This window comes from Lissotriton vulgaris, chromosome 2_1 (genome assembly GCF_964263255.1).
Source record: "Lissotriton vulgaris chromosome 2_1, aLisVul1.2, whole genome shotgun sequence".
NCBI lineage: Eukaryota > Metazoa > Chordata > Amphibia > Caudata > Salamandridae > Lissotriton > Lissotriton vulgaris.
The window spans coordinates 771339969-771357669 of record NC_141687.1 but is presented as its reverse complement, the minus strand read 5'-3'; positions in this window follow the sequence as shown (position 1 = coordinate 771357669).

Below are 17701 nucleotides of genomic sequence, written 5' to 3'. Positions count from 1 at the left end.
TTGGCGACTTAAATAACAGAGTGAGTAAAAAGGTAAGAAGATTCCAGAACGGCAGTCCCTAGTACTTCGTCGGAAAGTTCTCCAAGGATCAGAGAGATAATGGCCATTGGTAATACCAGGTCTGGAGTATGCAATCCAGCAAATGGAATGGCCCCTCCAAAGAAATATGCTGGCGATCCCACAACATTTCCAAGCTTTCATGGATCAGTGTCATTTCAATTTTTGGGGGGGGGGGCTTAACATTATGGCAAGGAAAAGGAGAACCCTTGCCTGAAACCAGTCATTTACAAAAAAAACTGAAAGTCAAAGCCAAGTGGATCAAAGAGGCAGCAGTGATGCATTTTACAATGGTTTCTGAAAATATTTGAAAAATGCATTGGCCCTTGCATAAATTAGCCTATGACCATGATGTGTTATTTGATTTCACTTTATGGGTTGAGGCACAACAGTGTTTCCGAAGATTCAAGAAAAAGGCAGATACCTAAAAATGGTACGCTACCACCAGTAAGGAAACTCCAGAGACAAGAAGAGCAGGAGAAGAACACCTGCAGATCAGGTCAGCAAGTAAAACTGTCAGCAGAGGTGGGGGAATGAAGGAAAGAAAAACAACGTTCATGCTTTCGCAATGGCGGCACCTACATATGAACTGTCCTTCGCAGTAGGGAAGTGACAGGGTGGTATATGAAAAGCAAACTCTAGGCAAGCCTCTACTCTTCTCAAGTTTTTGTGGTGACAAGAAGATATTTCCACCTTGAACTCCTAGTCACTACTCTCGAAGGACGGTTAAGTCTAAGGGATTGATTGTCTGTGGAGCAGCGGGATGCTTGCACTGTAATTGCATTGAAGGAGCCCTTCTATGTATGTTCACTCTGTGTGTGCTTAATTTGTAGGACATATCTGCTGTATTGATTGCATGGGCATTAACACAACTGCTATTCCTTTCTATTCGAGTGGTGAGCATGAGGTTGCAACATCCCATTGACAAAACCAACATTTACAGCGTATTTTCCATTTTTTCTCCCAACTCCCATTCCCCCATATGATATCCTGTTGGTTTAGGTTAATTCAACTCTCAGCCTGCAGATCTCTTCTGCTAGAAATTGGCATATTTGCCTTGGGCCCATACTCAAGACCTCCCAAAGATCTTCCCAGGTTCTGACGCATTTCTCTGTCCTAACAACCATGTGTAAAACATGGTTTGTCCAAAAACATAAAAACAAAGTAATATAGCTGTGACTAAGTTTTTTAATTTGATTATGGTGTTATTTTGTTACTGTGCTGCCCCAGGACACTTTTGTGTTCGCAACATTTAAATGTTTAAACTGAAGTTTCACTGTAATTGTATTGCACCGCGCTTTGGGGGGTCCCCGGATTCCCCGGTTCCTTCTTGACTTTGGCCGCCATATTGGGGGAAGTTTTCTCGGATGCCTGGCGGCGCCATTTGGGCTAGCAGACCAGCTGTCATAAGGACACGCTGGCCTGCATATAAGGAGGGCATTCTAGGCGGGCTCCCCTTCTAACAACCACTTGTGTACCTGATACCAACAGCGCGTTACAGCGCATAGCAGCGATTCACGCAACAGCGTTTTTAATAATTCCCGTTTGGTATTTTATTTCAATTTATTTTTGCATTGTACCTTGTTTTTAGCTTGCGTCGTCCTCTCACTTGCACTGTAATTGTATTGCACCGCACTTTGGCCACTATATCTGACAGTGGGGCAGACGGGGTGAAGCATCTATGTCTGCTCCTAAATACAAGATCATTGAGCAGACATGCTCTGGATATTTACGATCTCCTGGTCACGGAAAAGCCTCTATGTCTGATGCTGACAGAGACGTGGTTAGGGGAGTCTTCTAATCCGGATATTGCCATAGCCATAGCAATTCCCCCTGACTATAATATCTTCAGGCAGGATAGATTGAAGGGGAGGGGCGGAGGTGTGGCACTTGTGGTGACTAAATTGGTTGCATGCTCTACTATTCCTATGGATGTAATTACTGGATGTGAATCTTTGGCTTTCTCCATAGCATTATCGCCTCACCAATCTTTTAAAGGGCTCCTAGTCTACAGGCCCCCTGGATCGGTGGGCTCTTTTTTTGAAGAGCTCCAGTCGGTAGTCTCAGCATTGGTGTTGAGATCCGAGCATTGTGTATTGGCGGGGGACTTTAATTTCCATATGGATGATGGGCTGGATGTGGACACGATTAAAATGATTGATGTTACGGCTCCTTTAGGCCTTTCTCCTTATCTCTTTGGGCCGACGCATGAAAAAGGCCACACCCTGGATCAGGTCTTTTCCACTACCCTTGTTGAGATGTCGGCACCTCTGCCGGTGCTCTGGTCGGATCACCGGCTGGTCAAATTTCATGTGCTGGGTGCAAAAAAGCCATCTAGTGCTACTCTCCGGCAGCCGTGTCAAGCACTGAGGGCGTACATTCGGGTGACCCCGGAAATGCTGGCACAGGCATGTCTGGATCATCCCTGTCCTATGTCAGGCGACTTGGAAAGGGATTTAGAGTCTCTGCAAGCATGGCTGACGAATAGGCTGGATGACCTTGCCCCTGTGATGGCCCCCCGAAAAACAGCTAAACGGGCCTCTGCCCCTTGGTTCACTGAAGCACTGGCGACATCGCGTCGGCAGTGCAAGGTGACAGAGAGGGCCTGGCGCTCACAGTATGATTCCGCGGCCAAGCTTGCCTACAGGACGTCTGTCAAAGTTTACCATCGTGACATCCTCCTTGAAAAGAAAGGCTATTTTGCAAAGAGGATTGAGACTGCCGCCAACTCGTCTAAAGAAATGTTCACTATCGTGAGGGGGTTTACGGCCCCACGCATGAATTCGACCCAGGCAGCTCCTTCGGAGCCGTGGGTAAGTGCACTAGCTAACTTTTTCACCACCAAGATAAAACTGATCCAGGACTCTTTTCCCCTGAGTGCGGCTGGAATATCTCCCAGCACTGAGGGTGGGTCAGATTTAATAGCTAGTTCGGATCCGGTTTTGGCAGAATTTCCGCCACTTTCAGTTTCCACGTCCTTGGAACTTCTGGCCAAATTAAAATCCGGATCGCCTCTTGACCCGTGCCCTGGCAAATTTTTGGCGAAAGTGGCGGAGGTCATTAACCCTTTGGTGAATCCCCTTTTGAATCTTTCCTTGGGCGAGGGGGTGGTCCCGCATGCTTGGAAGCAGGCGATGATCATTCCTCTACTCAAGAAGCCTGGCTTAGATCCTGAGGTTCTCGCCAACTACAGGCCCATCTCCCTCCTGCCTGCTTTTGTTAATATCTTGGAGAAGCATGTGCATACTGTGCTCTCCAATTTTCTAGAATCCCACAATTTGCTTCATTCCACCCAATCCGGCTTCCGTACCAACTTAAGCACCGAAACGGCGCTAGTGGAAGTTTCGGAGGCAATTAAGGAGGCACTGGATTCAGGAGGCAAAGCTATGCTTGTGATGCTTGATCTGTCGGCGGCATTTGACACCGTCCCCCATGAGGGTCTCCTCACCAGACTTTATGAGATCGGTCTGAGGGGGGCGGTGCTCAGCTGGTTTAGATCTTTTTTGGCTGGCCGCCGACAAACGGTCTGGGCCCCCCCTTGCACTGCCGCGGTGCCGCAACTGGCGGTCGGAGTCCCGCAGGGCTCAGTGTTGAGCCCGACTCTCTTCAACATCTTTATGACCCCTTTGGCGGCACTGGCGGAATCTTTTGGGGCCCAGATCATATCCTATGCCGATGATACCCAGCTCCTCTTTACATGTGGGAAGGGAGCAGAGTTTGACGGAGAGAGTATCCGTGGGTGCCTTTGGGCTGTTTTTAATTGGTTCCAGCTTAACAGCCTCAAGTGCAACTCAGATAAATCTGAGGTACTCTTCTTCGGTTGTCGGTCCGATCCAGACTGGCAGGAATGGTGGCCTGTTAACATGTTCCCTCCAGCAGGCTCCTCCCAGCTAGCCAAGAATCTGGGGGTGAAGATCGATAATGGCCTGACGTTGAGATCCCAGATTTTGGGCTTAACGGGTAAATGCTTTGGCCTCCTCAGGATGCTCCGCAAGTTTCTTCCTCTGCTCCTGGATGATCACAGGAAGATTATGGTTCAGGCCTTAATTGGCTCGAGATTGGACTACTCCAATGTCCTTTATCTCGGCCTGCCGGAGTATCTCTTGCAACGGCTGCAGGTGGTCCAGAACTCGGCAGCACGGGCCATTTTTGGCCCTCACGGGCGAGCCAGAACCTCTGGCCTCCTGCAGTCACTTCATTGGCTACCTATCCAGAAGCGGATCGTTTTTAAGGCCTTGACCTTGGCTCACAAGGCTCTCTGGAGCGAAATATCTTCAAAAGAGGTTAGCTTTCTATCATCCTGCCCGATCCCTGAGATCCGAGTCTTTGTTCCTTGCCGTGGTTCCTCGGGTAAAAAGGGCACGCATTGGGGGCCGGTCTTTCAGGTTGTTGGCACCACAGCTTTGGAACACTCTGCCCGTGTCATTGCGTAGCACTTCCAACCTGTTAGCTTTTAGGAAGGGCCTTAAAACTTGGCTTTTTGCTCTCTAGATCTGCTCTCTCCTTTATTTCTGATCTCTTTTTCTTTTGCCCTGTTGCGTTCTCTGTTACAGGTTAAGAATAAAAGCGCCGGGACACTCCTTGGAGTAGCCGAGCGCTATAAAAGACACAGATAACATAACAGAACATAACAAGGGTACTCCACATATTCAAACAGAATTGTGTCATCTTAAAAGTGGGCTAAAGCTTGGAGCAAATAACCGACGACCACTAATAAGAAGAGGACATCAGATTCAGAAGTTTGGAGGTGATATGGTGGTCTACTTTGGCATGCTTACAGACACATTTGTGCAATGAGGCTTTATGGAATGAATGGCCCCTCTATTTGACCTTGGTGGTATGCTATGGCTTCAGGGCAGTGCTGACAACTCTCTCCTTAATGTGTGATGTAGTTTCAGTGCTGGACTCAGTTTGATATGCATGTTCTGAGTTTGGAGAGGGTTGTGTTATCTTGGCAGCTTTGGCATCCTTAGGATGCAAAGTGTGGTTCATGCCATTAGTGCCATTCCATGGTGGCTGGCTCATGGACTGATTTCTGCAGAGGCCATTTTAAATTGGGGAGTTACTATTGAAACATGATTTAGGTCTACCAATCCAAAATGGCTTGCATTATTGGTTGATATTTTGTAATGTCATAATTGAGGAGACAATATAAGAGGAGCTTAACAGATTGAACGAAATATCCTTGTCTATCAACTAATAATTTTGGCAGCTTCCCTCTTGAGTGGTTAGTTCGCATCTAGCCTTTCTTTCATTGAATACTGATGAGACGAGAATGTCCCCTGTATGGTACACAGGTGCATTACCCTACTCTGAGTGTCCAACTGCATGTGAAACTGATATACTGACCTTTCTTTTGGCCCTGGTGTTATGCTAATCTAGTGTATGCACAGAAGCCTAGGCTGTCCCTGGTAATGCAGGGTTCAGGACTTGTTCTGTGACCTGGAGGGGTTCACTAAGTTGGCACTCAGTCATAAGTAGACATTGGGCCACTGTCCCTGCCCCGGATACATCACATAAAGCAGTGAAGACAATGTACAGTGCTTTGTGAGTCTGTACTGTGACCAGACCTTTTTTTTCTCCGAGTCAGGGAGAGTGCTGTCTACCGAACACTCTTGTGTAAAGTTCTGCTGTTATATGAACCTAAGAACCCTGCTCTAACATTCTATGTGCCCATTGACCGTGTTTATATTCCATGACTGTGTAGCACATGCTCATTAGTAGGACTCTCTGTTGAGCGAGTCTGAGCACTGTGGCCAGTGAAATCCAGTTTGGATGACCCTGGCTTAGCATGATAGGGGTAAAAAAAGATATTAAACTGCAATTGCACAATTGACCTGTGAGAGTAATTGAGCTTCCTGCACCTGTGCCAATAACAGGGGAATATTGAGAAGAAGAGGATTTGAAGCCTCACTTCCAAATACAACTTAGTTTACAGCACAACCTTGTATGTAAGTTCCATTGAATTGTGTAGTAGTTCGTTCTGCTGTGTGGTTAAACTGCTTTCTTTTTATATAAAAAATAAGGACTGGACTGCGCATTACGCTCTTGTGACTGTTGCATTCTGACTGAGCTCTTGTCCCCTACACTACCCTCCTGAGAGGCTGTGCCTACTCACCCTCACTACCCTGAAAGTCAAGTGTGGAAAGGTTTTTACTTGACCCAGTTTGTACAGTCAGAATAGGAGCAACCTCAGGACACCAGTGGCAAATATCCTTAACTACCACAGTTGGAGCGAAGTAGCTCTTTTCTGCTTTATTGTCTCCCGAAGGGGGTATGTGATGTATCTTTTTTGTTTTGCTCATTTCTCCTTTCAGGATTTTCGTTTTCAGATATCCCCCTGGTTTCACTTCAATTGTGATACCTTCCTCCAGAACATTCCTTTGATTTTCCCTGCTGAATCCTGTGACAAGTGCCCATTGTGTATGTTGGGAGTAGCACTGTGTGCAGATTGCTTTGCCTATGAGAAGTGAGTACTGTTTTTGGTCAAAGCGTACCAGACAACACAGGTGTCTGGTTGCGAAGACATATTAGGAAAATGCTGGAAGTTTAGCTAGGAATTCATTCTGCCCATTGATTACTATATTCTCTATGTTCTGTAGCTCACATTTGGGTGCACTATACTCAATGGCTTTATTTGATTTAGGGCATCCAGCATAACTTTGTTCCTCCAGTCGAGCCTAGCCTCTTTACCACCAATCTGACTGTGTAGTGTAGTTCCTATATTCCCAGTAGGCTCTCCGCATTGGAATAACATATAATATAGTTTAGACGTAGGACTGAAGTCGACTAGGTCTCTATCGTATATATTAAACTTAATTGTGAGTGCCAGCTAGCTCAGAGGTCACTAGAAACTTTCTCAAATAAACAAGAAGGGATTAGCTTCTGACAACCGAATAAACATGACAACTTTGTTTCCCAAGAATAAGAAATCAATCTCTAGAGTCGCGGAAACAATAGATAACTATTTTACTCAGTCATTCGTCCATGCTTCGTTTCACCAGAGGTGCTGAGAAAATAGAGAGACGGGCGTTTTCAATAAAAAGTATTTATTGAATAGTTTTCTTTCTCAAGCATAAGAAATGTACTGCTACAATCGTAATACTTGTAATAAAGTATAAGGCATATCATACGAACAGTATTATAAAGTAGTACTGTAAAAGCCATAAATTGCCTAAAAGTATAAAATACATACAGTAATAAATAATGACTAAAAGTACTCAACTGGTGCTTCTAAAATACGCCTACCCCGGTGTACCTAACCTAAGTCTAGTACAAGGGAAGAAGTACGTGAGGAGTAGCTTAAGTTTAGTAGTTCTCTGCCAGGAATCTATTCCAAGAATTCTCTAAGAGGTCTAATCTGCTCCGTACCTTGGTTTTAAAATGAAGGAGGTCTTGTATCTCTCTCTCAGGACTCGATTTCCCAGATACCCGCAAGGGTAAGCCGGAAACACTGGAGCTGGATTTCTCTGCAGGGGAAAAGACAGAGTCTCTCAGTGCATCAGCTGGAGGGTTGGCTTCCTTCGGCACTTGCTGCTGCAGGGCGTCGGCAAGTAGATAGTCGATCTGCTCCAAACCACTGTGTGTTTGTCTGGCAAACCTAGGCATATTTATACTTTCTAGGTGCCAAGTTTGACGCATGATTGGACCTAATAACGTCACTCAAAGGCTTGATTCTTTGAAAACTCCAGGATTTCTTGGAGAACTCAATATTCAAGCAGGGGGAAGTCCCTAGCTGCTGAAGGCGGGTTTTTCCAAGAAATCATTGTTGATTCTCGGAACTTAGTGGAAGTAGCCATGCCGTATTTGGGCTGCAAGGCTTAGGCCAAATATGGTAGTGATTTCTATGCCTATATAAGGATATGATAAAGTATACCTATATAAGGGCATGAACCGGGAAAATTTACACTAGGGTCTTAGATTCATTTACAACAACCTGCTCCTTGTATACTTCCGCAAATGCTTGATTTCTGGAAACATTTTTTTCTCATTTGTAAGGGACTTCTTGTGAGTGCTTGTGATTTCAGCTGCCTCTCTTGCATGCTAGTTCATGGAGCAACTGTCCCAGCTTCATAGGTTGTAATAAATGTACTTTATGTCTTTGAAAAGATTTCCAATGCAAGATTGATTCTAATTATCTCTGGCACTACTAGTTTATCAATAATGCATGCTTGTGACCACACTGCCCTTCCTAAGGCAAACGAGAAATAAAGAACCCTTTAAATTATGTTTTTATCTTGGCACATTTGCTGCATGTTGAAAGAATGAATATCAAATGACAGGCTATGTTTGTTGCTGTTTATTCATTTAAAACGAGGTTGGTGTTTACTTTTCTTTCTCTGACTGCAAAATGAGAAGATTTTTTTAAGTGACCTATGCAACATTCTTGGAGTATATGGAGTGTTAAAGGAAACGCTGCAGGATGTAATTTTTAACACTCTCCGGCTGAATAAATTTGCTACACTACGCTCTTTGTGTGACACATGGATTTCGCCAATCCTTATAACTTCACTGATGTAACATTTACGGCAGCACCCACACTCTGAAAATTGTTCCAACACCACTGGTGCATGCCAATTGTCATTCAAGCATGAGCTTTTGTTGGTAGCTTCCATTTGTTTGAACGAAAATTGTAAATTATCTCCCCCATTGGCTTATATGATAACCTTGCAATTTCCATCTTCAACAATCAAAAATCATGTTCCAAACAAACAATAAGATCCTAACCTTCGTTGAAAATATCTTTCCTGCTCTCAAACCCCTCCCAGTCAATTCACATCCCAACCCTTTAGATCGCTCACCCTCTCACCCTACGACCGCTTTCTCGTCTTCCAACAATCAGCACTTCACTTCTCTGACTTCTCCTCCACTCAACATACCCTCACCCATCACCAACCATTCTGGTCACTCACCTTCTCACCCTACTCCCCCTATCTCATCTTCCCCTAACATTTAACACTTCTCCTTCTCCTTCTCTACTCAACACACCTCCCTCCAACTCCAACACCTCCCATTATTATTCTTACCTTCATTCACCCTCCTACATCCCAGTTTCAATCAGCCACCAAACACTCTAGCAGAATGCAGACACCTACCCCCACACCCAGCTCCTTCAACCAGAGTTTATATTCCCTCCCACCCGTTGGACAAAAAAAACCCTCCCTCCTTCAAATTTCTTTCTGTACCTCCCATAATACTCTTGCCAACAACTCTACACTCCATTAATCATTACTCCCTCACCATCTCATCCAACAAGAGCAATCACCTTCTGAAAACTTTCCACCTTAACCCCATTTCTGCCCACTCCATTTCACATGCATCCGACTCCTTGGATCCACAAGCCATTTCTAACACGTAGCAGAAAGAACATATTAAGCATCGGTTTCCTTTTGTACACCACTGGGCTCCTTTCTCTGCACTTCTGTTCTCTAGATCTTACCTCACAAAGAAAATAGGCATTGTTACGCAGGGCTTCTCTCTTTTCAGCAACTCGATTACCTTTAACAAATGTGTTCCACTCCATCCGTCACAGATTAAGAGCCCCTCTCTAATCATGATACCTTGGTATAATTGGTCCCCAGGCCCAAACAGGTATACTTTCCACTCGCGACTTATCCTCTAACCTGATCCATAACACCACCCTGCTTCTCGAGCAGACTGAACATAAACTGGCTAGTTCCTCCCTTTCTTGCATACTGTACAACTGCTGCTTTGCTCTCACACATTGCCTTAAGATCTCAGACCCAAACAAAACACAACATTGACATCCTTATACTCACCGAAACCTGGTTGAATGATACCTCAACCAGCGTTGTACCACTCCTACTACTCCCCACTCTATTCTGAGAAACTACAAGGAAGACAAACAAGGTGGAGTCCTAGCGGTCTTACACAGAAACTCTCTAAGCACAGACTACTGACCCACACCCACGTTCAATCCTTCGAGTGTTTATCATTTGAATTCATCTCACAAGCGTACTCTAACTTCAAGTTGAATCTGATCAACCATCCTCCAAGTCAAATCAACGCGTTCATTGAAGGGTGCATGGCTTTTCTCCACAGCATAATTTAACAGTTCTGACAGCATTATCTTTCTCAGAGACTTCAACCTCCATTGGGGTTCCGAAGGAAATAAACAACTGGAGCACTTTGCAATGTGTCTAGATGACAATAACCTCTGAAGGCACTGCCAGATACCAAAACACTGTAAAGTTGTCGCTCTCGACCTGATCATCTCCACATCACCTCTCCTTTCGACCAGTGACCCCATCCCAGTTGATTGTTCAGATCACCTACAGATTCCCTTCATAACGTTTTATTCAAACAAGAAAACCTTTGGAAAACAGAAGAAAGAACAATCTGGTTCAGAGAAACCAGCTGCGTTGATACTGTAACCATGGCCAACCTCGTCCTATCAAACCTAATCTCGATAGTACCTCAGCTTGACATCAATGAGGCCACATCAATGTGGCCACAGACAATTTTAACTCCTGCATTGACTCCCTAATCGAGGAATTCACATCCCTCAAGAGCAAATATAGTTGACCCAAACCCTCTTGCCCTTGATATCCCAATGTACTGCACAAGAAAAGAAAACCATCATAAAAATGGAGAAAACTGACGGTGAGCACTCTCACCATTAAATCTAACAAAGCTTCATACTGCGAGACAAAAATACAAAAGCCACAACTCTATAACCAAGGGATCACATATCAAATCCCTCCTCAATATGGTACAAATAGACCGAAAAAACAATTTGAGGTACTTAATCAAGCCAGCAACCATCCTTCCAACCCCCCATTTAAGGCATTGGAGATCAGTTGCAATAACTTTGCAGAGTTCTTTGACAAAAAATAAATCAAATACATTAACATCTCACTTCCTTCCAAAGTTCACAACATAATCAAAGAGGTACTGCCTTGCAAGGCACCACAGAGGTCCTCTTTTTTCCCAATCTCTGAGGCAGATAAAGTATGGATTCTATCAAAGGGGAAACCCTCTGACCATCTTTGCCAATGCTATTCAGCGCTACACCAGTAAATCTAGACAAACTGCTTCTCCCCATTTGGACAACCCTTGTTAACTTATCATTCGATCTGGGTTTATCTCTAGACTGTCTAAAAAAGGATCAAATTATTCTTCTCCTAAAAAGCAATCTCTGGACCTCGACGACTTCAAAATCTTCCACCCAGTAGCCACCCTGCCGCTCCTAGGCAAGGTGATTGAAAGTTGTTTTGCCTCCCACCTTTAATCCCACATCCAGGACAAGAACCTCTTCTAATCCCTTGAATTCGGATTCTGTTAGAGCCATGGCACAGAGACTACACTTCTGTGGATTGGGGACAAAATTATACGCATTCTACACATGGGCAATTCCTGTCTATTATTGCTCCTCAACCTTTCTGTGGCATTTGACACAGTCAACAACCAGGCACTACTAGACACCCTCAAGCATCGAATGCGTATTGATGATGATATCCTTAAATGATTCACCTCTTACCTAACTAACAGCTTCCAAATTGTAAAAATTAGGAATGCCATCTCAGCTCCGGTAAGACTGCAACAAGGGGTCCCAGAAGGTTCAACTCTCTCCCCAACCCTTTTCAACCTCTACCTTGAACCCCTCTGTATAAACCACTTGAGAGCTTGAGTCCTCTTCCACCTATTTGGAGATGACACCCAAATCTACCTGAAGGTCTCATGCATGGAAGACTGCCCCCACTGCCCGAATAGGATTCAAACTTGGATGGCTAACAACCAACTCAAACTAAACCCAGCGAAAACAGAATTTCTTCTTATCTCTCCAGAGAAAGCTAACCTGCTGATCCAATATTGGATGGTTCTCCTCCCAGACATGGATGGCCACCCTTCCATCACTTAGAATGCCAAATCTCTGGGATTCACCCTCAACAGATGTCTGAGCCTCCAGAACCATATCTCCTATGTGGCAGAAATTACCAGTTTCCAGCTAGGATTTCTTTGGGAAATTAGGAACCTCATCCCTGCACATGATCTTAAATCTGTTGTACAGGCACCTGCGCTCTCCAGACTGAACTACAATATTTCAGTCCTTTCTGGCATTCCCAAAGTTCACCTAGGTTCTCTCATAGCAGTTCTACATGCAGCAGCCCCTATCATATTAGGACACAGGAAATTCAACCATATCTCCCTATTCTACGCTCACTTCAGTGGCTTCCTATAGAAACAAGAGCTCAATCTAAAACTGCCTTCATTACTCATAAACTCTGCACTCCTCTTTAACTTTGTACCTCTGCGAGAAACTGAAAATCTCAGGTGCTGACTAAGATTCACGAAACGCTAAATTGCTTCTCCTCGAACACCCCCACCTTCAGGCTCGAGCGATACATCAGCCAATCCTACTCTGGAAGCGCCACAAGATTGTGGAACTCCCGCCGAGCCTCTGCCTGACCACGTCAGGTTACCTTCATAAAAAGAGCTCAAAGGTATTCACTTTGAACAAAACCTTCAAACAGCACTAACAATTGTTGCCCAGCTTGTGGTACTGTACCAGCTGCCTGTCATTGCTATGTTTTACAATGAAAATGTGTGAAGCTCTTTACCTCTAGGCGAAGCTAACCTGGGGCCCTATTACGCAAAGGGCTACTTTCTCTGTTTGTGCCAGGTGCACCTTAAAACAGGTGCGCCAGACGCAGCCAGGGAAGCTACGCCCAATCACATGGAATGCGCTGCTCCCATGGCAGCAGCTAACTCACGCTGCCCTAAGGGGCAGTGAATTCCTATGAAAAACGCAGCAGCTGTTTTGAAGCCGCTCCATGTTTCACACTGCAGGTGGCAACCCACCTTCACTTTTAAGGGGGATTAGAGATCCCCTTGCAGGCGGGTGCACTGAGTGACTGCACCCGCCTGCAAGGGCATGTCTGGAGGGTCAATGGGCCCCCTTGACCCCTCCAGAGGGCTGCCATCAGGGGCGCAATGCAGTGCTCCACCTTTTATGTGATGCACTGTCAGTGCGCCTCCTGACAGCTTCTTTGCCTCTTTGCCCGCATCTATAATGTGTGCGGACGCAGAGGCAAAGGGATTACCTCATTTGCATGGGGCCACGTCCCCATGCAAATGAGGAAATGCCCTCTGAAGATAGCGCTGCCGCTTTATGTGCGCCAGCGCTATCGGTTTTACAGAAGGAGACTGCAGCGCCTTCTGTAATACCAAAGTGCCCCACGGGTGCGCAATGTGGGTGCAAACACCTGTTGCACTTCCATAATATGGTCCCTGGTTTTCACTCCACCTTTAACGTGATATATATATTTTCTATTTGTTATTGATACATCCTGCTACGGGCAATGTCCGCACCATATAATATCGATATAAAATCACAAAAATAAATAATGTTTTTCTTGTATCTCTTCTATCATTTCATCGTTGTCAGAGTCTCTTCCTTTAGTCTCCATGTTACCCAGTGGTCAAAGTCATCAGTGCATTTCCATCTGAGGCACCGAATATTTTGGTCAGTGTCGATGTCAGTTGTTAAAATATACAGCGCTGTTTATCTCTGCTATTTTATTTCACTGCTTCAATGAAATGTCTAATAAATATTTAGCTCTGTTTGAAGATTTCTAGAGGAGTGTTTGTAAGCAATTAAATATTCATATAGCATTTTACTTCAGTACCCGTTGAAAAATGCAGAAAAGCATCCCTCCATCATCCCCTTTGGTTTTGCTTTGTTTGCCCTAAGTTGGCAGTGTTAGACCGGTCTGACTTTTTGCGTAGTCCCTCCAATTTATTATTTATTTTGTCCCCTTTTTGCCCCTCATGCCTTTATTTATTTTTGTGTCCACTAGCTTTTTCAAGGTGTTGGGCTAGGGGATAGGTGCTTTTTCACCCTCATAGTTTTTCACCTCAGGCCTAGAGGCCTTTCCTGTCCCATAGGATAGAGTAGGGCATTCCAGAACATTCTGGTCCCTTCTGGACCTCTGAGGGTCAGCCTATAAAAGGAGGAATGCTGGTCAGCCATTTTGTCTTGCAGTGTGGGCTGGTTGGAGGACAGGCTGTAGCGGAAGGTGGGGGTAGGATAGTCAAAGGGTTGACCTCCCAGTTTAGGGACGCTCCTTATTGATTCACCACCCGTCCTCCCTTTGGTTTCTTGACCTGACCCTGCTGGGTGAGAAATCCTGAAGACCCTGGGCACCAATTCTCCCCGGGTCCCAGTGTAAGGCGTGGGTGAGGGAGCTTGTATGAAGCGGAGCTCCATCCCATGGACAGTGAGAGAAAAGGGAAGGACCATCTAGCCCTTCCAACCGACCCCCTCCTATTCCCCCCTCATCTGGTAACGTGGGTCTGAACTGCCTTGAGATCTCAAGAGTGTTAATCCTGCTCTGGGACGATATTAAGGATAGTGCCACAGAGCAACCCGACTCCCGAATTTCTCCTTACCCTCGGTTATATCAAGATCCTGTGGGAACTGAGGGAGATTATCGCGCCCCTGCCGGGTGCCCCCTGCCTGCACCTCCAGCGCATTCCTGGTTTATTGCGAAGAGGCTCGGAGAAGCCGTAGAGCGGTGGTGGCTTGGTGCCGCTTCTGCGTGGAGGAGAGGGAGAAGCGTCTCTCCATGGTGTCAGCGCAGTGGAGGCGGGTCCGGAAGAAGTGCCCTGAGGCTCGAGGTGAGAGGCGGCGCCAGCGTGAATGAATGAATGAATGAATGAATGAATGAATGAAAATTATTTGTAAAGCGCGCGACGGCCAAACGGCTTCCTGGCGCTGGGAGCTCTAAAGAACCGGACAGACAAGGCCAGGAGGATTAGCAGGGGTAGGCCTGGGCAAACAGAAAAGTTTTAAGCGCTTTACGAAAGTGGGAAAAGATAGGGATCGAACGCATAGAAAGAGGAAGGGAGTTCCAGAACCGGGGGGCAAGAACAGAAAAACGGGTACCACCGGTGCGAGATTTGCGAAAGCGGGGAACAGTGAGGAGGGCAGAAAATGAAGAACGGAGCGTGCGGGCAGGGGTGTGAAGAGAAACCAGAGAATTGATGAAAGCCGGTCCAGAGTGATCAAGGGCCCGATAAACAAGGCACCCTAATTTGAACAGGGATCTCTGCAAGATGGGCAACCAGTGAAGGGATTTAAGGACGGGAGTGATGTGATGGGTTTTGGGCAAGTGAAAGATGAGACGGGCGGCCTGATTCTGGATAGCTTGTAAGCGGCGGGTTTCATAAGCAGGAATGCCGGCGAACAAGCTATTGCCGTAATCAAGGCGGGAGGTGATGAGGGCAGAAATAATAATTTTAAGGGAATCAAGAGAAAAGAAACGAGAGATTTTCCGGATCATCCGGAGGCAGAGAAAACAGGAGGACACCACGGCACTGACCTGGCCGTGCATGGACAGGTCCTGTCTAACCTTGATGCCCAAGGTTTTAACGGAAGGAACAGGGGTGGGGGAAGGGCCAAGAATAGGAGGCCAGAAAGCAGAAGACCAGGGGTTGGATGAGCCGCCAATCAGAACAAGCTCAGTCTTATCGGGATTGAGCTTGAGGTGGTTGGCGCTCATCCACCCAGAGATGAAAACCATGGTGGAATGAAAAAAAGATAAAGCGTGAGAAGATGAGGAAAGATCAAAGACGAGCTAGAGGTCGTCAGCGTAGTTATACACAGAGACCCCCAGCTCAAGAAGGGAAGAAATAAGAGGGTGAATGTAGAGATTGAAAAGAAGGGGAGAAAGAGAGGAACCTTGGGGGACCCCACAGGGCACCGGGAGGGGGGAAGCAGAAAAGCCAGGAAGGTGAACAGCTAGAGAACGGCCTGTCAGAAAGGAAGTGATCCAAGAGAAGACAGTGCCTCGTATGCCCGCTGCGCTGACACGGTCCAGAAGAATGTTATGGTCGACCGTGTCAAACGCAGCGGACAAGTCGAGGAGGATCAAAGCTTGGGGAGAGTTGATGTCGGCCTTGGCTTTAAGCTCGTCAAGGACGGCTAACACCACGGTTTCGGTCGAATGACCTGAACGGAAACCGGCCTGGTGAGAGGCCAAAAGCTGGTTCCGTTCAACATAAGCAGAAAGACAGGAAGTAACATAAGATTCGAGAATTTTAGCAAGATAGGGAAGAAGAGAGATAGGTCTGAAGTTAGAGGGAAGAGAAGAATCAAGACCAGGTTTTTTAAGAATGGGAGAATCAATAGCAGATTTAAATGAAGAAGGGACCAATCCAGTGGAAAGAGAAGCATTAAGAAAAGAGAGGGGGGTGTCAGGGCAGGAAGAAAAAAGGGTTTTGAGAATACGGGCAGGGGCACAGTCAGTGGGGGAGCCAGACTTGATTTTTGTGAGCAGAGCTAGAAAAGCGTCTAAGGAAAGGGGAGGAAAAGAAGAGAAAGAAGATTTGGGCGCAGGGGGGACAGAGTGAGGAGGAGTAAAAGGAGTGACCAGGATGTTAGATTTAATATTAACAATCTTCTCAATGAAGAAGTTGTTGAGAGAGGAGCAAAGGACCTGGGAGGGAGTGAAGTGAGGGCAAGCACGATCAGAAGTGGCCAAGTTCTTAACCAAAGAAAAGATTTTTTTGGATTTATTAGCCGAGAGCGCCACTTGTTCGGAGAAGTATTTGGTCTTAGTGGTCAGGATGGCTTTCTTGTACTCCCTAAGAAGTAATTTGTATTTGGTCTTGAGGTCAGGGCAGTAGCCACGACGCCAAAGGCGCTCTGAGCGTCTAAGCTCCAATTTGAGAGTCTTGAGCTCCGGGCTAAACCAACGGTGAGCCTCATGAGGGCGAATGGACTTGACTAACTTAAGGGGGGCTACCAAATCGCATGCGGAGGAAAGCCAATTGCCAACTGCAACGGCCTGAGAGTCAAGGGAAGTGTCAGTGAGGTCAGGGGGAGAAGAAGCAAGGGAGAGAGAAAGGGAGGCCAAATCAACATGATTCCAACTACGGGCGAAAACATTCTTGGGACGAGGGGGCTTGTGAGGAGGGCCAATAGTGATAGAAAAGGAAATGAGAGAATGGTCGGACCATGTACATGGGAGGATGCTGGGAGAGGAAACTATGTCCTGAGATGACCACACTTGGTCCAGGATGTGTCCAAGATTGTGGGTAGGGACCAGAACATGGGAGTTCAGGTTGAGGCAGAGGAGAGTGGCCGTGAAGTCCTTGGATGCTGGGTCCTCCCTCGGGTCGCCAACCCAGTAGTTAAAATCCCCAAGCAGGAGAACAGAGGAGTTGTTAACCACCAGCGTGGCGAGGAGTTCCTGTAGGGAGGCCACAAACAGGGGCATGTTCAGGGGAGGGCGATAAACAAGGACAACAGTGAGCGGTGTAGGCAGATTGGAGGAGCGAGCGACCAAGAAGTCCACTCCAGCAATGGGTGTTTGGGGGAGTAGCTGAAATTGAATAGAGGATCGGACAATCATGGCAACGCCCCCCCCCAGTCTTGTCCGCGGGGCGATCGGCCCGGAGGGCATAATAAGAATGGGGAAGGATGGCTAGGATGTCAGGGAGGGAAGCCTCCGAAAACCATGTTTCCGTAAGAAACAGAAAATCTGGGGAGTCTGTGGTAAGGAGGTTAAACAGGTCGAGTTGGTGTTTGCCTGCCGAGCGAGTGTTGAGGAGATAAGCAGAGGCAGTGTGGGGGGGAGATGAAGGACCAGAGGGGAGAGAGTCAATGTCCGGCGTAGGC